At 34.5% G+C, this 24751-nt stretch overlaps 1 protein-coding gene and 1 pseudogene across 1 annotated transcript in view; both read right to left on the bottom strand.

The window, feature by feature from the left end:
* UNC13C (unc-13 homolog C) overlaps positions 1–24751 on the bottom strand; it is a 511573-nt gene that overhangs the window by 273231 nt on the left and 213591 nt on the right. The window lies entirely within an intron of this gene.
* LOC118992234 (thymosin beta-4-like) lies at positions 2955–3087 on the bottom strand (annotated as a pseudogene).

Below are 24751 nucleotides of genomic sequence, written 5' to 3'. Positions count from 1 at the left end.
CAGGACTGAAGTTAGATAACTCACGTTGCTAGAGTCATTTGTAACTATGGTCTAGATACTGGACCTGCATTCAAGCAAGGTCTGAACTCAAAATTTAGGAAAGTGAGGCAATATTCTGAGGTTTTACTCTTTAGGTAAAGTAGTAGTGGAGGATTTAGTACTTTCATGTAGAGTTTCTGGAATTTGGTTCTGAGAGGCAAAAGTACTGATCAATGGTCTCAGGGGTATTTTCTCTAAAGAAACCCCATGATATAATTGGATGCTGTTTCTGCACAGTGGCTTCAGAGGCAAATACTTTGACCTCTCCAAAAATGCTTGAGTGACCTAAAAGTTATGAAATAATATTTTTCTGCATAAGCTAACTAGAGTAAACTGTGTTATTTGCATTTAAGAATATTGACCAGTGTAACAATTTTAAAAGGACTAAGAGAGTTGCAATAACAGGACTTAAAATGTGGAATTCACTCTGAGGTATATCAGAAGGCCGTAAAGATTTAATCACTTTAGGCTGCAAAGCAACACATTTTTATTTCATTTTATTTTTGTTTTGTTTAGTGGAGGTTTTTAAAAATTTTTCTTTTTTGTTGAATTTACTGGGGTGACATTGGTTAATAAAATTACATAAGCCTCAGGTGTAATAATATATCATCTGTATATTGTATTATGTGTTTATCAGCCAAAGTCAAGAATTTTAAAATGCCATAGCAAGATAGCTGGTCAAAATGTTGCTTGCTATACCTTGCAACTCCATCTTCATGCCAAATGAAGCTTTTTTATTAGTATGATGGTAGAGATAAAACTCAGAATGCTGGCATATGCTCATTAAATCTTGCTGCTTTCAAAAGTGTACTACAGCAGAGGTGCACTTAAAGTAGAGCTAGACAGTCTGTAAGCAGAGATACAAGGGAGCGCAGCTGTGCCAAAGAGGCTTACTCTGCTTGTGTCCTGCAATGTAAATTGACTGAGCAGATCATAATTTGGAACACTGCAGAGCTGAGAAAAGCCAGCTGCCTCTATAACAAAAATGCACCTGTACAAGGAGAGGTTTCTAAGTGCACCTTCAAAAAGCGGTAAAATGATTGCCCTTGAGCTTTTCAGACATCTTCCTTTAGGAAGTCTCTGCGTGACTATAGAGGAGAAATTGGTGGCAAAGATCAAATTAATGGTGTTGCAATCTCATGCTGGCATACTATTTTGCAGGGCCTGGGCTAGTATCCATTAGATTAAGAGAGAAATTGGTCCGAACAGAAGAACCAGTAGAAAAGAGTTACATTTTTTTTTTTGGCTTATGTGGTTAATCACAAAATTGACTTGAAAACCATCTTCCTGAAGCCTGAAATTTTCCAGGGAATGGTACATATTCCTGAATGTGCTGCTAGTTTGTCTGGCTACTGCTGTACTTAAAGTAATGTCTAAGTTCTTAAGGTCACAGAAATAAAAGTGAGGTCCAGGTAGAGTCGCTTCCTGAATAGGACTCTATATGCCTCGATATCCTGAGACGGCACCAACTACGGCTATGGCATATATGTAATGCCTTTTAATCATTTTTAGAGCACTCATTCATTGACTTTCACTTTACCCAGGACCTGTCTAGAGAGTGTAGGTGGTGACAAGATGTGCAAGGATGATCTCTCCAGAGGTGTAACCTAGGACTTGGAAAAAATGGACAAAAAATTCACCCCCCAAAAGTACCAGGACCTGCCATGCTGGCTAGCTAAGTAACTACTTCTGCTGCGAGGATAGAAAGTCCTGAATATAACTGTCCAATAGGACCCTATATTTGCTACCTACCAATAATAAGCTTCCTACTTTCCCTCTCACCAAATGAGACTTTTATTAATAAAATTGCTGTTATCCTACCATCTTCTAATAATACATTGTTATTTTTGGAGGAAGATGACTTGTAGGTCCATGGATCACAAAGTGAAACCTGTGAGAGACTACCCAAAGATTATGGACTTAAAAACTAAATGAGGTAAATTGATATAATTTTTTAATTACCTACCATGGAGGAGAGAGGATGAATTCATTTGATTTAAATATATAGGTAGAAAGTTTGATAAATTTTAGTCAAAGGTAAAAGGCAGCAGATACTGTAAGTTCATTCATAGAGCAACTTTTCAACTCTGCTTTTACCTTTCCTTCTTTGATACAATATCCCAGCATTCCTTGCAACTGGAAATGACCACTTGACCTAGTTCTGTCAATGAGGTACAAGCAAAAGTCTTCTAGTCTTGTTTCTTCTATTTTCTTTTTTATTACTCTTGAACATGGATATAAAATAGCCCTCACTAAAGATGTTGCAACAAGAAGATAGAGTAAGCTTTGTTCTTTAACGGAACAATTAAGTTACCATATTAGACCTCAAATGGCTATACCTGCAATTCTTGTTGAATGAAATAAATGCCTTTTTGACTAAGCCACATTTGTGGCTTAATGTGAAGCAGAATGAAATTCTAATTGAATCAAGTGGGAAAATAACTTTGAAAAACCTACTAAGTTAATTTTAAAAGTATATGAAATAATTTTAAAAGAATTTAATATATAAACTATTACTATTTTTTTAGGTTTGAAACTTTTTGTTCACATACTGAAATTTGTGTATTTCAATAATTAAAGTCATTTGAACAAAAAAGACCCTCTAATTACACTGCATTTTACAGCCTGCAGAACACCCTGTGTAAGCTTAGATTTTACTCTAGATTTTACTGTTGTCCTACACCGATTCTTCCTTTGCTAACATGCAAGTTCTTTTCCTTCCCTACCAGCCAGACTAGCAGATGGGGGAGGCAGGTGCATCTTTGTTGTCAACAGTTCTCTGATGTGAAAAGAGGCAGCATAATCATTTAAATTGATCCAACCTCTTTGCATCCACAAAGTTAAACAGCTAAAAGAAGTAAAATAAGAAGGCAATGCTGTGGAATGCACAGTGCATATTGGCGGTGTATGCCTCATTATGATTTGCCTGCTTGCTCCTCCTGCTCAATTGTTTCTTTTGAAGGGAGTGAACTTTTTCTTGCATTCTGTCTTTCTCAGTTTTGTCCTACTGAATTTCTCAGTCTCAGCCATATCGGGTTTGTCAGACATGGTTGCACTGTTTTATGTTCTTGCCATGTTTTATGTTATTCTTTAACTATTTACCACATATTTCACAAACCTTGGCCTTTATTAAAATATAAAGGTTTACATTTCAAATGAGAAATAATAGCCTCATTTACTAAACAAAAGTTGACAAGAAAAATATCTTTACACACAAGAGAAAAAATCTATCACATACAATAGAGAGAAAAAGTATAGTCCCATTAAATCTTAATTTATTAGACCATTTCCAAACTGATTAATTAGCTAATCAAGACTCCTGGTTTTGTTTACGAGTTTGAGAACTTGTCTTTTTTATGATTAGAAAATAATGTATTTTATTGTACAAATTCTTGATAAATACAATAAGTAAAGTAAGTACTGTTAGAACCATTTGCTTTGTGGTTTTCCTTTAATTAAAAATAATTCCATTCAAATAGAATGGCTCATGTCTAACTTCATGTTCTTTTTCATTGTTAAAGAGAGGACTGGTTTTGTTTTCTTGAGAACAAGATATTTTATTTCTGCCAAGATTAAAGGAAAACATTTCACTTTCCAGGGCTCAGGATTAGTGTGTGTGTGTGCATGCATTTGTGTTTTAAGTTTTGTTTTTAACTCATCGGTACCGTATCTCTGGAGAGCCAATCACTATTTGTCCAATTTTATCTTCGTGGCCATTCCACTAACTAATTTCTTTCCAATTATTTATTCCATTTTTTCCCATGGTCTCATTGCTAATATTTTCAGATTTAGAGTTTCCTAGATATGACCCAAATACATACCTCTGATGATCAAATCAAAAATCGAAAATCAAAGTAAGCACCTGAGGTTAATAAAACCCCAGAGGTTCTATTTTAATACAGCAGTGTAGAAAGAGCTGAATTCCACCTCTCTCATGAACACATTGACTCTACAGCTACATATGGAATGATTTCCTTGGATAAAACCTAAAGTCTGGCTGAACAATAATTACGCATCAGGCAAACAAAAGCACACAAATATATAAAGAAAATATTAATGAACCTAAAGGGAGAAATGGCAATATAATTGTAGTAGAAGGCATTAATTCCCTAGTTATATAAATAGATAGAGTACCTAGACAGAAAATCAATAAGAAACATAGTAGTCTAAATGCACATAGTTACATATAGAACATTCCATCCAAAAGCAATATAATATATATTCTTCTCATGTGCACACAGAACATTCTGCAAATAGATCATATGTTATGCCACAAAACAAATCTTAATCCATTTAAAAAGTTTAAAATCATATCAGCATCTTTTACAACCATAAAAGTATGAAGCTAGAAATCAATTACAAAAAATTTGGAAATTCACAAATACGTGGAAATTAAACAACATCCTACTGAACAACCATTAGGTCAAAGGAAATCAAAGGGGAAATTTAAAAAAAAAAGACCTTAAGAAAAACCAAAATGGAAATATAACATATCAAAATGTGTGGGATGCAGCAAAAGCATTTCTAAGAGGAAAGTTTACGTCAATAATACTTACCGCAAGAAACAAACAAACAGATCTGAAATGTTAACTTTATACCTCAAGGAACTAAATGAGAAACAAATGAAGCCTAGGTAAATTGAAGAATAAAAACATAAAATATAGAAGAAGAAAAAAAAGAGACTAAAAAGGCAATAGCAAAGACCAATGAAACTAAGAGCTGGTTCTTTGAAAAGATATATTAAATTCACAAATCTTCAGCTAGACTCACCATGAAAAAAAGGAAGGTGCAAATAAATAAAATCAGAAATTAAATAGGAGACATTACAACTAATACCACAGAACTACACAGAATAATATGAGACTATTGAACAATTTTACACCAACAAATTTGTCAATCTAGAAGAAATAGATAAATTTCTAGAAACATACAACTTACCAAGACTGATTAATAAGTAGAAAATCTGAACAGACTGATTACTAGAAAGGAGATTGAATCAATAATCAAAAAACTTCTAATGAATAAAAGAGTCTAGGACTAGAGAACTTTACTGGTGAATTCTTCTAAACCTTCAACTAAGAATACCTGAAGTCACTGTGGAAAGCAGTATAGAGATACCTCAAAAAAATGTAATTGCCTTTTGATCCAGCTATCCTGCTTTTGGGAATATATTTGAAGAAACCCAAAACACTAATTCAAAGAACATAGGCACCTCTATGTTCATTATTTATAATCACCAAGATACAGAAGCAGCCTAAGTGTCCATCAGTAGATGAGTGAATAAAACAACTATAGGATATTTACACAATGGAATACTATTTGGCTATAAAAAAGAGGAAAATTTTATCCTTTGCAACAGTATAGATGGACCTGGAGAACATAATGCTAAGTGAAACAAGGCAGTCAGAGAAAGACAAATATATGATTTCACTCATAGGTGGAATCTAATGAACAAACTGAACAAGGAAAATGGGGACAGACCCATAGCTAGAAAGCAGACTGACAGCTATGGGAGCTGTTAGGGGGAGGAGGGATGGAGCAAAAAGGCAAAAGGACTTATGGACAGGGACAACAGTGTGGTATTGTGGGGGATGGGGTGTATAAGAGGGATAAATGGCAATGGAGTAAACTACAATAAAATTTTTTTAAAAGAATTTAAAAAGATTCAATGGGGAAAATTCCAATCTTTCTCAAACTCTTACAAAAAACAGAAGGAGGAATAGTTTCAAACTTATTTTATGAGGCCAGCATTACCTTGATACCGAAATCAGACAGGGATGCCATAAGAAAATTACTTGTCAATATCCCCAATGAAAAATAGATGCAAAATCCTTAACAAAGCTTACCATATAAAATTCAACAATACAGTAAAAGTATGACACACCATGATCAAGTACAAGTTGTTCCAGGGATGCAACTATAGTTTGACCTTCACAATCAGTCAAGGGGATGTACCACATCCACAAAACGAAGGATAAAAGTCAACAAAATGGATGGGCAACATACTGAACAGGAGAAAATATTTGTAAATCATATATCTGATGAGGAGCTAATATACAAAAAATATTTAAAAATTATACAACTAAACAGAAAAAAACTGAATAAAAATGGGCAGAAGATATGAACACCTATTGTCCAAAGAGGACATACAGATGGCCAATAGGTACATCAGCAATGATGAACATGACTAATCACCGGGGAAATGCAAACCAAAACCACAGTGAGATGTCACCTCATACCTGTTAGAATGGCGATTATTTAAAAACAGACAAAAGATAACAATTGTTGGTGAGTATGCAGAGGAAAGAGAACCCTTGTGCACTGTTGGTAGGCATATTAATTGGCTCAGCTACTGTGAAATACAGTATAAAAATTCCTCAAGATAATAAAAATAGAAATACCACATGGTCCAGAATTTCCACTTCTAGGCATTTACCTAAAAAAAACAAAAATACTAACTTGAAAAGATGTGCACCCCAAGCTTACTGCAGCATTATTTACAATAGCTAAAGTATAGCAACAGTCCCAGTGTCCATCAATGGATTAATGGATTAAGAAGATATAATATATATATATATATATATATATATGAAGATGTAAGATATATGACTGAATACACATCAGTCATATATATGTTATATATATTTAATATATTAAATATTAATATTTTAAATAGCAATATTTGAGCATATTAAATATATTAACATATTGAGCATATTAAATATATTAGCTGTATATATTCAGCTCTAAAAAGAATAAAATCTTCCTATTTATGACAACATGGGTGGACCCCAAGGGAATTATGCCAAGTGATATAAATAAATACTATGTGATCTCATTTCTATGTGAAATCTAAAAATAAAATAAAAAAGAAACTAGAAAACTGAGCTCATGGATACTGGAAACAGGTTGGTGGTAACCAGAGTGGGTGGTGGAGGAATTTGTGTAAAGGGGATCAAAGGGTACAGATTTCCAGGTATAAAATAAATAAGTTATGAAGTCATGATGTCAAGGGAAACAGCAAGCTCTTGTTCAAGTCATCATCCTCTGATAGGAACTCCTTACTGAAGTAGTGTATAAGCAAACAGTTGTTCAATAAGAAAGGCTGTACCTACAGTTGAGTTCCATCTAATGGAGCAAGTAAACTGTATCTTGCATGGCAACTATTTCAGAACAAAAGCCAAAAGTAATTGATGTTGCCATTTAAAATTATATTCTTTAAGAATGTATAAAATTCTAGTTATACATTTTAAGTACAGCAAATAGAATTCTGTAATATTTTAAATCATGTTGTACCAGATTTTATTAGGCAAATTAGTAAGAGAACTATTTAATATATGCATATATATATATATATATATATATATATATATACACACACACACACACACACACACATACACACTGAAATAAGCTGTAAGGGTACATATAAAATATATGTCATATAATTAGTAAAAACTTGATTTTTAAAAAAAAATTTCTATTACAATAAACGAAACTATATTTTTTAAATACCTACTAATTGTAAATCATCTCATTTTAACTCGGGTTGGAAGGCAGGGCACTGATTCAGAAAATCATTAGCCAGAAACCCGCAAGAGCCATCCTGAGGCAAAGCAACAGCAGTCTTTCAATCAGTAATTAAATTCTCTAGTTACAGCTTAATTCCTTAAACTCTGACCCACCAAATGGAAATATTGTTAGGTAATCAACATTCACATTTCCTCTTAGAGATTTACTATAAATTGTGTAACCCACTTCCATCACAATAGTGGTGTCTGATTTGTTATTCAATCAAGATTCCCAAGCCTATTATCTTTGAATTCTATTAAAGGAGATGGACAAACTCTAAGGTCAAAACTCAGTGACAATGCAGAGCAACTTTTCCCACCTGCATTTATCAAGGACAACTAAATTGTGGGAGTTAGGATAAAAATAAGACAGTACCCAACATTTTACTTTTGCTTAAGTTTTCTTCTGCTTTTTTCTTTGTAGAATTTGGGCATTGTATATCCATTCTACAAATCAATAATATAAAAGATGATAAAAATAAGAACAAAAATGATTTCTGTTTTTAGCAGTACCTTTGGAAAAAGAAAGGAGGTGAAGAGGAATTTAGACATGGGCATTTAGGGTTAGCTAAAGCAAGTCCTTATACTGTAATAGATCATAGAACCAAAGGGCAAGTATGACCTTATAATACACCTGTTCATCCATTTCCCTGCCTCACCTTGTAGCTCCACATTAGATCAGAATACTTGGAAGTTTTATATTTTATTTTTATACCTAATATTTATCTCCCCAGATACTAAAGTTGCCAAATAAACTTATTTTACCAACTGTTTTAGAGTTATTAAATATTGAAATAATGTTAGTGTTAATATTTAAGAAATGAAGGTAAGGAACATGTTTGTTTACAAAAATACTTTACTGCATATTTTGCTATGAAGGAAGAAAAAACTTAGGAAAAGAGATATCAGAGAACAGGAAGACCTATGATATCACTTACATTTGGAATCTAATACAAACAAAGACTAGATGATAGTGACCAGGCCCTGAGGGGTGAGGGGAAAGGAGAAATGCTGTTAAAGGGTACAAACTTGTGATTTTTAGATAAGTAAGTCCTGGAGATACAATGTACAGTGAATATACAATGTATAGTGAATGTAGACAATACTGTATTTTAATTACCTGAACTATAAGGAAATAGATCTTAATTATTCCCACCACAAAAAATAAATGATGATATGTGATACAATGGCAACTGTATCCATACCTACAATGTCAATCATATTGAAATATATAAAAGTATCAAACCCACATGTTGTACATCTTACATTTCCCCAGTGCTATATGTCAAATATATTTCAATTATAAAAAACATGACAACTGGAAGATTAAATTGCTCTCTCTCTCTCTGAAAAAGGGAGAACGTGTGTGTATGTAATAGGGATGGTTCTAGTCATCATTTCATCATTTCACCATATATTTTTCCTTCTCCAACCCTTTGTTCATTCTGTTCCTTAGGGTACACATGTCTTTTCCCAATCTGCATTTCGAGTCCCTTAAATTATATCACCTCTGTGTGAAACTTCCCTGGGAGTTTTTCTCCCCAAGCCCTAGTACTTGCAGCAAGTAGATACTCAGAAACTGTTTATAGAATAAATAAGAGAAATATCACAGGTAAAAACCACCATATTCTTTTTTGTTGTTCATTAACTGTTACAAATATGCATATTTGACTTTTCTTTAAGTGCTGATGCATTTTTTCTTAATTTACTTGCCCACAGAACAAAGATCTATATGTCAGTGATCTCTAAAGCAAAAACTAACGCAACTGTAAAGGGACTTGAATGTTGTTAATATGGCTGTCATTTTCTGGTTGTTCTATTTTAGGTCTAATATTCCAAAGCCTGTGGTTCATGGGATGTCATGCCTTTTTTCATTTTAATTTCAAGGTCAGTGTTCATTAGGCATGATGGAGTAATATAATAAGCTTGATTAAAGTTCCATTTGATGTACTCTGGTTTCTCTTCAAAACAAATAAATCTTTTGCCTTCTAGTAAAATTACACTTGAGCCACTTACTAGCAATATGATTTCAGTCAAGATACATAAGCCCACTGAGCCTCTATGTCTGATCTGTTAAATAAGAGTACAGTGGTACCTCAGTACTCATCATTAATTCATTTCAACCAATGGTGAGCAAGCAATGATTGTTGAAGCATTTTCTCTTGTGGGGTAAAACAAGTGGGGAGTCTGAGTGCCAAAACTTTTGTGCCACATTTTGTCCTCATGAAAATGTGACAAGTACTGAGTTCCAAAGCCAACAAGACTGAGGTACCATCCTATCAATAATATGATTATAAATGATTTTATATGCACACACACTTAGAACAGTGCTAATCACCCAGTAGGGTTTTTAAAAAATATTTTATTTATTTATTTTTAGAGAGAGGAGAAGAGAGGGAGAAAAAGAAGGAGAGAAACATTGATGTGTGAGAGAAGCATACGACTGGCTGCCTTTCGTACACCACCACCAAGGGACCTGACCCTCAACCCAGGCATGTGCCCTGACTGGGAATCCAACCAGCAAGTTAGTGGGAGGACACCCAACCTACTGAGACAAACCAGCCAGGGCCCCTGTAGGTGTTTAATTACTTCTAGCTAATCAAAGTAGATAATTATATCATTCAAACATACAAATGTATTTTGTTTTTAACAGCAAAGAGCAAATTCCTGCAATACCTACAATAGGAAAAAATTTTAGTAGCTAATTATCAAAACACAGGAAATTGATTAGATTACTGATTTATACTGATACAGTAAAATCTTACCCTGTTATTGAAGAGTTATAGTATTTGGGGGCTCCTCATTCTGTTCCACTGCTCTGTATGTCTGTCTTTATGAGAGCCCCATGCTGTTTTGGGTGTTGCAGCTCTAGACATCTTTAAGTATTCAGTACGGTGTTGTTGACCGTTGGTATGACATTGTGCAGCAGATATTCAGGACTTATAGCTCTTGTTCAATTGAAACCTTTTGCCTGTTGATTAGTAACTCCTTATTTTCCCGTCTCCTCAACCCCTGGAAACTACAATTCCAGTCTTTGATTCTATGAATTTGACTGTTTTAGATACGGCAAAGAAGTGTAATCACACAGAATTTGTATTTCGGTCACTGGCTTAGTTCACTTAGCACAGTCTTTAAGGTTCATCCATGTTGTTATATATTGCAGAATTTCCTTCTTTGTATGGATAAATAATATTCCATTGTATGTTTTTAAATATATTTTATTGATTATACCATTACGGTTGTTGTTCTATTCCCCCCCCCTTCATTCTCCTCCACCCTGCATACCCCTCCCCCACCATTCTCCCCCCTTTAGTTTATGACCATGTGTCTCAAGTTCATTATATTCTATATTTCCCCTCCTATTCTTGCCCCCCCCATCTATTTTCTACCTACTGTCTATGCTATTTTCTGTACCTTCTCCCCCCTTCTCCTCCTTCCACTCCCCTGTTGCTAACCCTCCACGTGATCTTCATTTCTATGGTTCCACTCCTGATCTAGCTGTCCTCTTAGTTTGCTTTTGTTTTAGGTGTGGTTGTTAGTAACTGTGAGTTTGCTGTCCTTTCACTGTTCCTATTTTTTATCTTCTTTTTCTTAGATAAGTCCCTTGAACATTTCATATAATAAGGGCTTGGTGATGATGAACTCCTTGGATTTGATCTTATCTGAGAAGCACTTTATCTGTCCTTCCATTCTAAATGAAAATTTTGCTGGATAAAGCAATCTTGGATGTAGGTCTTTGGATTTCATGACTTGGAATAGTTCTTTCCAGCTCCTTCTTGCCTGTAAGGTATGTTCATACAAAATTTTTTGATTCATTGATCTGTCAATGGACATTTAGGTTGTTTGCACATCTTGGAAATTAATAATGCTGTAATAAACATGGGAGTCCTAATATATTTTTAAGATTGTAATTTCCACTATTTTTGGATAAACACTCAGAATGAGGACTGCTGGATCATATTGTAACCCTATTTTTATTTTTTTGAGGAAACCCTATGCTGTTTCCCACAGTGGCTCCACCAATTTGCATTCCCACCAATATGGCACAATACAAAAATGTATTGACAAGGGTGCCAAGACTAAGTGAGAAAAGACAGAAGAGAACTGGGGCCATGGAGGACTCCCTTCCAATGGGAACTTGAATCATGAAGGAAACCCAGACACTGTTTTAGGTGCTGTCTAAGTCAGAGAGACAAAGGGAAAAATGCTCTGGCTTCTCCCATCTTCTCATTTTTAATTTCACTGCAGTGCTTCCTCATTTCTAAACCTAGTGGGCAAGGAAGTCTGGTGAAGAAGCCTTCAGTGTTCATGTTCCTGAGATGCAGAGCACAGCAAAGAAACTTCAGGGAATAAACAGCAGAGCAAACAGACAAATGACCAATACCTGTGTATACACCAAACTCAATGTAGAAAATGCCATAGAGAGATAGATGAAACTATACACTTAGCTTAGGTTATTTTTTTGGTCCCCTCTTTTATTCCTTTCAGTATTTCTTTTTCCTTCCCTGAAAGCTCTGAGAATTTGCATCTACACTGATAAAGCTCTGTAATGCTAAAAGAATTTTTCTAGAATGTATCACCCAGGTTTCTTATTTCAGGAAAGAAAACTGAGAAATAATGATAAACATTTTGGAACTAGGTAACACAATGATTGATTTACAAAGAAATTATGGGCATAAAAATGTTTTCAAAAAATAATAGTGTTTTATAAATATGAACCATTTTTTACTATTTTATACTTATACAGTAGTTACTGTATAAGTAGATGAATGCTGTAAGGACTTTTAATATAGTGTGTTTTTTTTAGAAAGACTGACCACCCCCATATTGATTTTCATCTGCAATGAGCACAATTGATCATATTATATATTGGTATTCAGTGCATTACTTACTCACTGAACGTTATGTAAATATTTTAATTAAAAATATTGTTTAATATTAATATTTACCTTTAAAAGTTTGATGCACTTCTCTCTATGTGTATATCTTTATGAACTTGTGAAAATAGTTTAACTAATTACTAAAAGTGGATATTCTAGGTTGGAAGGAATGTATATACATCTGTATACAGATACACATACATTCCTACATATTATTAAATTATCCTGCAGAAAACATATATATTTGCCCTTGTGCCTATTTCTTCATATGCTCATTAATACTGAATATTATAACTTATCGATCTTGGCTAAGCAGATAGTTGAAACCTACCTTTTCATATTATATTAACTTTTAGAGAGCATATTTATTATACATTAAATGAGGTACATATATATATAATATTTGTGTAATACTTTCAATGTTACTATACTAATTGACTTGAAAAATTTAAAAAAATATATGTGAAAAGTACCCTTGCCACCCTTCCTGCATATCAAAGTGAACTTTAAAGAACTCCTTTCTATTTCTTGACAGAAAAAAAGAATTAAACTAAATAGCCAGCATTTATCCCTGGCAAGAAGACAGAATTGTCAGCATTCATTTCTGTAGCCATCTAGCTTTCCTTTCTCTCAGATTCCCCCCTTCACTCTCTGCTAGAAAAAAAGAGCTACTGTCCTCCCAAGAACAATGAGTTGCTCCTCTCCCAAGAAATTTGAAAGCTATGATGACGGAAATGTCAGCAGCAGGTGGCAGTTGCCTCAGTTGCCTGACCAGACTTGATCTGAACACACTTGAATCAGAAGCAGCAATCATAAAGGCAAACAGAATTTGTCTAACATTCCAAATATCAGCAACACAGCACAGGCTTGTGGAAAACTGCAGTAATCACCAAAGAATGGCTAATGAAGAGATGTTAGGAAACCCTACATCTCAATTAACTTTTGCACTTAAATCAAGCTTCAGAGCCCTGGCTGGCGTAGCTCAGTGGATTGAGCACGGGCCTGCGAACCAGACAATCGCGGTTCGATTCCCAGTCAGGGCACATGCCTGGATTGCAAACCGGTTCCTTGCAGGCTAACTACCAGCAGGGGATGCACAAAAAGGCAACCATACATTGATGTTTCTCTCCCTCTCTCCTTCCCCTCTATAAATAAATAAATAAAATCTTTAAAAAAAATAAATAAATCAAGCTTCAACCAATCACCTAGAATGGAACAACTGTGCTTAAGAACTCATAAACAGTAACATCAGTTATATTTTAGTTGTCTCTGGACTTTTTTGCTGAATGTTATGAAAAAGGCAAAGAAGTGGAATCCAAAAAGAAAATTATACCAAGCTGCGGTGTAAACACAACCAACTGCTTGATAGTACCTGTGGTATTTTGGCATTTGATTACAGTTTATCATTAATATGCAAACTCAAGTATCTAGAAAACTAGAGTTGACTCTATATAATATAAGCATTTATCTAAAAACTTAGATGAAAAGTTATAGCCAAATATCTACTATAAGGTTTTCAAACTTCTAAAAGTTTGTGTAATAAAAATAAAGTGATCTTTACAAAGCAATTTGATTAGCTATAAACATTGGTAAGTTTCGAAAAGAGCAAAAAATACATCTTTCAGATGATGATAAGGTAAGATTTTATTTTCATAGAAGACATTACTGTAAGAGGATACCATTTTAAGAGACTAGAGTGTCATCATAAAAAAAGGCACAGTAAAAACTAGGCAAAAGTGTCAAAGGTCTTAGGTCAGGGTCAGTGGGTCATGGAAAGTCAGCGAGGTGAGTGCAGGGCATTCACATAAGAGGATTTTCACCTTCCGTGCTGCACTAATCCCCTTTCTATGAACCGAAAAGTCCGCTAAGAGAACTGACTCTAATTGTCAATGGGCTTCCACCTGTGCTTAAAAAATGCCTCACTCTAAAACAGTCCTCAGCTCAGACCTCCTGGCAAGCCAGTGCATAAATGTGTCAGTGACTTAATTCTCCCCCAATTTACCACTTTCTCCACAACTTTACTCCTGTATTACAAGATAGTTTGGGTTAGAAACTTTTATTTCCATTCCAATCCTTGCAACTGAATATACAATGGAAAAATAAAACTGGATTAGTCATTTCAATTCCTCCTTGGAACAAAGAAAGGTTTACACAACCGTTGACTTAGAATATTTAATTAAGTTTGCTTTATTTTTAAAATGTTTTCAATATGGCCCTTATTTAGCAATATTAAAAATGCAGTGTCTCCCTTTTTGATGGAATTTTCCCAACACCTACACCTTAATTATCTGCCAAGAATAAAGTTTCATAAACTAATAAACCTTTGATGTCAGAAAGAACCCTTGATATCATCTTGAGGTAAAAAGACATTCTAAATTTCTCCCAGAGTAGGTGGTAGTTTTCCATTCTGTGTTTTCTCGACTTTATCTTTAGTTCTGTGAAGACAGAGTAAAAGAAGATGACAAGACCTTGTCACAGTAATAGCTCAAGCCATTACTTCCTGTTGCTTATATCATTGCTTTATAACTAAGCCAAAATACGTGTTGCTCCTTTTATTGTCCAAGTCCAATCTAATAAAAAAAACAGCATCCAAGTTTATTAGGTAGAAACATAACTGAAAGAAAATAACAAACATATCATGAAGACTAAAGACAAGATTTCATTAAGCAGGAAAACATTACTGGAGAAGCTAATAAAAAATTAAATATTGAGTTCACCAAATAATGCTCAAGTAGAATACACAGAGAAGAAACATATACCTTTCACATTTCTTGGGGAATAAAAAAATTGTTTTCAAGTGCAATTAAAGGAAAAGTAAGAAGGCAGAAATAAGGGTAAAACAATAATAGTGAGAAACAAAAAAACAACAGAGAATTTGTACAAAACAGTTTTGTTGGTAAGAAATTATCATTTGAAAATAATAGTTAATGAGATTTTTTAGGCTTACTTTGCATCCAACATTATTTTAGGAGGTTTTCACCCTCAAGAAGCTCAAAATCATTAGGGAATATATTAAAAATGCTTTAAAATGTTGTATAACTAATGGAATGGTAAATGCCAGTGGATATGCCTAAGATAGCACATTCTTTTAATTCCGAGTAATGACTTTTTACATAGAAATTAATAAGTAAGCTACAATAAATTTACATTATGTGCAAATAAGCCATTCCAGAAACCTCAAGAGAGAGACTCAAGTACCTGAGAAAAAAGGCAGAGGCTGTGGCTATGCCACCTCTACTACCTCTAATTTCAGAAAAGTCTGAAACTCGCTTTTCTCAGCTTTAAATGGGAGGTCACAAGTGCACATGACACTGAGTTTCTTCTAGGATTTGAATGATATTAGAAATGGAGAAGAAAATGCCAGGATGGCAGTGGTGATGGGGTCACTGACGTCACCATTGTCAGGGTTACATCAGCACGGTAATCACAGAAGCAGCAGTTCTAGACCATCTTGGACTGGTGCAATGTAAACAACTAATGGAGTACTGACTCTGCTAACAGAGAGATACAATTCATTTGAAACAATGGTTTATTTAATAGTTTATTGAGTTATAATTACCACAAAACTAACCACACATATTTTTAAAATGCATACTTTGATAGGTCTTGTTATATGTATTTACCCATGTAACCAGCACAGTCAATGTGATTAACCTACTCATCACTTCCAAAAGTTGTCTTGCACTTCTTAAGAGCAATCGCTTCCTCCTATCCTTTCTCATTCTCACTCCCCAGCAACCACTGATCTGCTGTATGACTAATTTAGTTTACACTTCACATTTCCTATAATTTTATATAAATGGTATTTTACCGTATGCACTTTTTTTAACTTTAAGTTCCAACTTTATTTTTTTCAATTACAGCTTACTTTTAATATTATTTTATGTTAGTTTCATGTGTACAGCATAGTGGTTAGACAATGATATACTTTACAGTGATAGTTTCAGCGCCCACCTGGCACAATACACAGTTACTACTTTATTATTGACTATTATTTTCTATGCTGTATTTTACGTCCTCATGACTGTTGTGTAACTACCAGTCTATGCTTCTCAATCTCTTCACCTTTTTCACCCAGTTCCCAGCTCCTCTCCCCGCTGGCAACCTTCAGTCTGTTCTCTGTGTCCACAAGTCTGTTTCTGTTTTGTTTTTTGTATTGTTCTTTAGATTCCACATGTAAGTGAAATCATATGGTATTTGTCTTTCTCTGACTTATTTCACTTAGCATAATACTTTCTAAGACCACCCATGATATTGCAAATAGTAAAATTTTCTTTTTTATGATTGATTAATATTGCATTGTATACATGTACCACCATTTTTTAAAAACCCACTTGTCTCTTGATGAGCACTTGGGTTGCTTCCATAGCTTGGCTATTGTAAATGACATTGCAATGAGCATAGGGGTGCATCTGTTCTTTCGAACCAGTGATTTGTTGTCTTCAGATATATACCTAAAAGTGAAATCACTGTGTCATAAGGAAGATCCACTTTTAGTTTTTTGAGGAACCTCCACACTCTTTTCCACAGTGGCTGCACTAATCTTCATTCCTACCAACAGTGCCCAAGGGTTCCCTCCTCTCCACAGCTTCACCAGCACTTGTCCATTGTTGTTTCATTCATGAAAGCTATCCTGAGGGGTGTGAGGTGATAGTCCATTGTGGTTTTAAATTGCATTTCTCTGATGATTAGTGATCTTGAACATCTTTTTATATGTCTATTGGCCATGTGTATGACGTCTTTGGAGAAGTGTCTACTCAGGTCTTTGCCCACTTTTTCCATTGGATTATTTATTTGTATATCGTATATGAAATCATACAACTAATAGGTTGACTGTGATGATTTGAAGATACATACCATAAATTCTTGGAGCAGTCACTAAAATAAAAACATAATGAGATAAAAATAACTCAGGAAACATCAAAAATAATTATAAAAAGCAGTCAAATGATTAAAAAAGGCAAAAAAGAGAGAAAAAAGATAAAATGTACTATTCTACTAGTTGTTAAATTATGTTTTATTGTGGTTTTAATTTTTCTTCCTTATTAATGATATCGAGCATATTTTCATGTGTATATTTGCTATACAGGCAAATGTTCTATGTGCATTGAAAGTTAAAGTGCATTCTGCTATTGTTGGGTGGTGTGTTTTCAGTTGTAGACCTATTTGTCTTTATACACTTAAAAAGTATTTCTTAGAGGTGGGGCATTGCTGGACCCTGCTTTTGTATTCACTATGACAACCTCTGGCAGTTAATTGCAGTGTTGGGGGTTTTTATATTGAATGTGATCATGAACATGTTTAGATTTTAGTCTATCATGTTGCTGTTCATTTTCTATTTTTCTCATTTGATTTACTGCTTTTTCCCTTTTATTCTAGTTTTTTTGGTTTATGCATATTTTTAATAATTAAATTTTATTTATATCATTGGTGTATTAGCCACTACATATTTGTTTTATTATTTTAGTGGTTTTTTAGAATTTATTATCCATGTCTCTAAAATATCACAGGAAATCTACCAATATTTTATACTCCATGTGCAGTATGAGAACCCTGCAATGGTGTATTTCCTCCACACTTTTACCTAATCATATTCTAGTAGTTATATAACCCAGGAAATTATCATTTTGCTTAAGTGCTGAATTATCTTTTAACTAAACCTAAATACCAACAGAATCACTTATTAGATTTGCCAGTGTCGTTAGGACTTCCAGTGCCTTTCATTCTTTCTCAAGCCTCTCTGTAGATCCACATGTTCATCTGGTATCACTTGTCTTCTGCCCAAAGGATTTCCCTTAACATTTCTTATGGTGCAGCTCATAATGAAAGGAATTCTTTCAGCTTTTATGTTTGAAAAGCTGTTATTTTTGCCTTTTGAAAGAGACTGTTGTGTTGCTTTTGTTTTTGAAATATATTTTCTCTGGGTAAAGAATTTCAGTTTGACAGTTTTTGTTTAGTTAATTTAAAGATATTTCTCCACTGTATTATTGCTAACATTAGTTGTTACAAGAGGTTTGTTGCTATCCTTATTTTTCTTAGGATGTATGTACTGTATCCTTTTGCTTTGGAATTTTTCAAATTTTCTCTTATTCACTGATTTTTGAGCCATTTGACTATGATGTGTCTTGGTGTGATTTTAATTTTCTTGTGCTTAAGGTTCATTGAGCTTGAGTCTGTGAGTTTATAATTTTGATCAAATTTGAAAAAATATTCACCATTATTTTCTCAAATTCTTATTCTATACCCAATTTTCTTCTTTAGATAATTCCGATTAATATGATTTTTGGCTGGTTGAAGTAGTCTCATTTGTTCTTTCACTTTTAACAAGTTTTTTCTCTATGTTTCATTTTATACAGTCTAAATATTAGGGCTTTAAGTTCCATGTTTTTTATAAAATTCTGCAGTGTCTAATCTGCTGCCATTCCTATTCAGTGTACTTTTTTTACATTATACATATTTTTTTATTTCTACAAGTTCTATTTCTGTCTTTTTTTTAAAAGTAGCTGCCATTCTCCAATGATTTTTGCATTGACTTTTTCATGGCTTTCTTAGTGTGGTTGTTTTGAATGTTTGGCACCGGTGAGGGAATGAGATAGTGTTGAACAAGATTTAGTGTGGTGACCAAAGGTAAGGATGTCTTACTTTACTTCTTGGATGAATTTTTTTCACAGAGGTCTGTTGACTTCTCTGAGCCTTAGCTTTCTTGTCTCATTTGTAAAATGGCAATAGAAACAATAGCAACAACATCAATGTCTTATAAGTTGTGAAGTGAAATTGTGTGACAGAAGTTGAGACACAGTAGTAAATGGCTACACTAACATCAGTGCCTATAACTGGGATGATACTTGCAATGACTTGGGTTTTGGATTTTTCTTCCTAAGCATTAACATTTCTTCAACAAAGTCCTTACTTACCTAGAACTTCCTTTGCTCAACCTCTTAATATTATCATGCTTTGAACTCCATTTATCTAGAGATAAGTCATCAAGCCCTGTGGAGAGAGCAGCACCAAGCAGAACTGCCCATTCTCTCCTGATAGCCTAGAATGGGCTCTTCCTAGATGAAGACATTAGCCTCGGCACCATCTCTACTCCAATTAAAATGAAAATTCTGTTAAGGGAAATCAATTTTTTCATATTTACCTCAGTGTCCATAGCACTTAGGGGAGCACTCATACATAAATATTTATTGAATAAATTATTTCTTTAAAGATTGGTGGAGCTGGTATTAGGAAAAAAAATCACCCAGGAGTTAGATTTTACATTTTATAGTTCTGAGTCAGCAGAGATCTGCAAACTTTAAGTTTGGCTAGGAATAGTATTTGCATGCTGTTCTCCCTTTTCTGCCTTCAAAATGGTCAGTCCACACATGAGGTACATCTAAAAGCTAGAGGAATGAACCAAATAGAAGTCGACTGGTATTGTGTGTTTGGGTCTTCAAAATGCTTGATAGGTCAAGACGGTTACAGCACCCATGCTAGATATATTCCACTCAGGGGAAATTGCTTCAATTCATAGGCCCAAATGAGTCACCTGAGACCACCAGGACTTCCCTATTCTCCCCTCCTCACACACAGCACATTGGTTGGGTTTAAGATGTTCTGATCACAGTCTGACCAATAACATCAAACTTGCATGGTTTGCTCTGTAAAGATGGATTGGATTGTTTGTCTAAAAATACAAAGATATTTCCTGGAAGCAAACTGTGAATTAATAGAGTTGGTAGACATATGACCACAGGGCAAGACTATTGTGAACCACAGGGAAACTGATGTGTAGTGAGCTACTGAGTAGTGATTAGGAATCAGACCAGAGTTCAGAGAGAAAAGGAAAAAAGGGGGAGAAGGCAGAGAGAAGAAAGAGGGGAAGAGTGACAGATAAGAGAGATAGGGACAGAGATAGAGGGAGAGAGAAAGAAAATATAATGGAAAGGCAGAGACAGAGAATAACAGGTGAAGATGGACAGTCAGAGAAAAATAAAGAAACAAATGAAAGGGCATAATAATTTCTGCCCTTGGAGTTGTTGTTTGGATATTTCTGGATTCCTACAAGGGTTTTCTTTGTCCACATAATAAAATTTGTTGCATCCCAATCCCTTTTCCTGGACATTTTAAATATAGGGGTTTCTTTTTCTTCCTAGCAAGAGAATATCTATCCTACAAATTAGTCTTCACTGCCTTAAGAAGTTGCTGTTATAATCAAACTGCTCCCGAAAGATTTTGTTTGAACTCTATTTCATCCTCAGTTTAGAACTAAGTTAAATACACGTCCCTCACATCTTGGCCTATAGACAATCACAGTGCTGTCTCCAAGGATTTGTTCTTATCTGAAATTTTATGGTGTGTTACCCGTGAATCAGTGCACTTTGGTGACCTCAAGTTCATACTTCATGGAATTCAGTCCATGTCTCTTTTCACATCACCTTCCTCTCCTTATTATAAGCCTTTAGGTTCTGGTATGACGCAGTCATGAAGCAAATGCTGTATGGCACTGCTATATGTATCAGTCGTAACTCAACCCAGTTGACTTAAGTGAAAGGTAGTGTTGCTTATGATATCCCCCTATTACCAAACATATTTACAATGTAGACAATGATTAGCTTAAAATATTAAAAATTATGATCCAATAAAGTATTACCAAACTCTATATTGTTTTAGACAATTGTGGGAACTTCTTGACAAATGACTCCCTAATTCTGATCCCAGCATTGTAAGCTAGCTCAGACACCTGAGGAAATGTTCCCCTCCCATGTAGCCCAGGAAAAGCCTAGGCTAGTGATATAGGCAATAAATCATATCCTTGATTGCATTCAGGCTGTCGTTTAAAAATATTAATCGGCTGTGCTGTGAAGATGCTTTAGTTTAATTGTAGTATTTAAGTAAGCTATCTGCTATGAAGCTTAGTTTATGCTCAATTTATACTCAGTGATTAGGAATCAGACCAGAGTTCAGAGGGAAAAGGAAAAAAGGGGGAGAAGGCAGAGAGAGGAAAGAGGGGAAGAGTGACAGATATTAAAAGATATTAAAAAGATATTAGGACTCCCTTGTTTATTACAGCGTTATTAATTTCCAAGATGTGCAAACAACCTAAATGTCCATTGACAGATCAATGGGCATGGCGTGGTGCAAAGCCATGGGCCGGGGTGCTCTAGATGCTGCCACATCTGGGTAGCTGTGAATTGAACGTGGCCACCATATGCTTCAAAGGGCCGAGGCAATGAGGCCTCTGCAAATAACAGCATTATGAGTTTCTGATGCTTATATGTTGAAAATGCTTCCATGGGCGCTGCCTCTTAACAATACTGCCATTGAATCAAAAGGGATAATATTTTGTTTTGCGCATTGACCACTATAAAAATGAGATTCCAGTAAGTGAAGGGGTTTTCTGGAATTAAGAAGCATGATCGATCCTGAACAGTCTGAAACTCGAGTTTATAAACCCATAGGCCAGATAGCTTTTCTGAGTAACATGAAGGCACTCTTCAAGTCAGTACTTTCCATGCACCTAGCACAGTGCTTTGCATATAATGGGCACTCAGAAAATATGGGATTTAACTGTTGCCCCACTAAGCAAGTGGAGCTGGTTGCCTAGTCAATTACATAAGTAGAATGTGTAAGCGCCACTGTACTACCTATTTAATAGCACCATAAATAAGGGCATCTTTGCACTGGTACCATAGGCATTGTGTTAACAAGACTTTCTGTTTTTAAAATATTTCTTTACTTCAGTGCTTAATACCAATTTCAAAAGTAAGCAGCGCATGCCTGCTGCTGCCATTACAATCTACATCTCTTCTAGGAAGGAGTTAATATGCACTTTGGCTTTTATTTCAGAAATTAGCAAAAATAATACACTGAGAATCAATTATAGAGTCCCCAGAAAACATAGTATCAATCAATATATACATAAATTGTAAGTCTCCTAACACAAAATTCTTATTAAAATGGGCAGATTACACTGCCATTTTTTTCTCTGGAACCGACTGGGAAAACTTACTTCTTTTTCTCGTGGGAGAATGAATGATTTATGGTACGCATAACACATTTCATTAGCTGTAGCATGGGAAAATAAAATCAAACATAATTAATTATGAAGTGATCAAATGCACAACTTACTAGAATCAAAGAGCAACATAACAAGCACCTTAGATTTTTGTAATACTAAGCACTTTCATATACATTATCCTAATTAATCCTAGCGATATATTTTTTAATTACATGTGTTTACAACCCCTCCTGATCCGTGTTTCTGCAAAGGCTTAATCGGTCAGGCCTCCTCCGTGCTCGGCAAACACCATCCGGAGTGTCCCGTTTTAGAATCACGTGACATCCATAGTTTTTAGAAGATTAAAATTTCAAGCTACTTTTTTTTAACCCATGGTGAGTGGGGTAAAATTAAAATGAAAATAACTTAACATTAATCTCCTGAGGGCATCAAAGAGCAATTAATGGGGGACAATTAAGCTTTCAAACCAAAAAAATTAAAAATACTTTATTTGCATATTCATCACCAACTTTGTGATTGCCTACCTTGTTTAGGTCAAAGGCACTTTTTCCAAGAGAAGAGCTTGGATGCGGGGGAAAAAATGCACTTTATTTCTACTTGTATCTTATTTGTGGCTTCACATCAGGCAGCTGCTTTGAAGTCTTGGCTGTTGTATAACTTGTCTGCATTTTTATTTTCTCCCCAGTAAAATGAGGGAGTTGGATTAAACAGTCTCTCAGATGCTTTGCCCATGCTCAGTTCTCTAAATCTTATTTCAGCAGCACTTTCTTTTTATAGCACCTTGTTCACTGGTCTTTTGTCAGCCTCACTATTCAGGTTGGAACTTTTTGACATGAAAATACTACTGCCAGATTTGCTTTAAAGTACTGAATCTCAGTATAAAGGGTGGAATTGTATGTTAATGCTAATAATGATAATAATAAACTGCCGTGTTTAATGATTAGAAAGTTCCATGAGATCTGTAGATATTACCTCAAAAAATATAGTGATCTTATAAGCTATATATTATTATCCCAATTTTTCATATTAGCTAAAGCTCAGAATTTATTAGTAAGTAAACTGCCCCAAATGCAAACTAAAGCCATATTATTAATAAAACATTCTATATTCAAAATGCTGGGAGACACTTTTACACTCCAGGTCACAGGGCAGAATTGTCAAGACAGTAGGAGGCATGAATGAGTTCATCTGTGACATGTATGTATTTTTATAAATCTGCATAAAAATTCTCTATGAACTCATTGCCTCCTGCAAAAGAAAACTCCTATAAAGGAAGATAAATTGGCAATTCTCAGGCCATCTTCATAGTAAAATGGGTCGATTCAAAATAGTGTTACTGGATCCACAGTGATATAAAACCTCAATAATACAAATGGAATCCTGGAGTCCAAAGCTAATAAATATTTTCTCAGTAAAGTGAAAAGTATTTAAAAAATAAGCCATATATATATATATATATAGCCTGATTTTTATATCCATTATATATATCCATTATATACATATATACACACATATGATATATATCATGCACAGTAGAGTACAATGGATTTAAATTTGAATTTCTCCTTCTTTGAAAGTAATGCTGTTTAAAAACTAGATATTTTGTTACTGACAATGTAGATGATGTCTCCTATAAAAAGGAAAACAGAGGCACACAATATAATAAATTATATACAAACTGCCAATTAGAATATAGATAATCCATCTTTCACTCTCTTTCTCAGTATAGTCCCCTGTGTTCTGGCCTCCATGAACCATGTGGCTTTCTAAACTGTCTGGTGGGAACAAACACTATTTTGGCCCTGAAATGAGCACTGGATACTGTCATATTCAATTCTTTTTGGTAGACCTTATCTTGGTATTACCTCTAATTGATATTGGTATTGATCTTGGTATTACCTCATGCACTAATTCAGCTGAGTTTTCAAGGGGTATTGCAGTATTAAAAATTAGAATAAATATTTGCACTACTGCATTTCTTTGAATGGATGCTTTATTTCATAGTTTCAACTGGCAATCTGTGGATTAAATATCTCCAGGAGTTATACATTGTTTTCATATTCCTAATGTTGGCTCTCATACTATTTTTTGCTTATCAGTTAAATTCATATTTCAAGACTTTCTATTCTAGTCAATAGGGAATAACAAGGATGAGAGATTTCTCCCATATAAAATATCAAAATGTGGACTGAAGATATCAAATAATGGTTTTCAATGTACTGGAGATCTGTCAATGAAGGACAGTGATAACCAGGAGA

The sequence above is a fragment of the Sturnira hondurensis genome, unplaced genomic scaffold (assembly GCF_014824575.4).
Source record: "Sturnira hondurensis isolate 20B ecotype Veracruz unplaced genomic scaffold, ASM1482457v3 Scaffold0008196, whole genome shotgun sequence".
NCBI lineage: Eukaryota > Metazoa > Chordata > Mammalia > Chiroptera > Phyllostomidae > Sturnira > Sturnira hondurensis.
The sequence above is the reverse complement of the archived record's forward strand: the minus strand, read 5'-3'. Positions and strand labels throughout refer to the sequence as shown.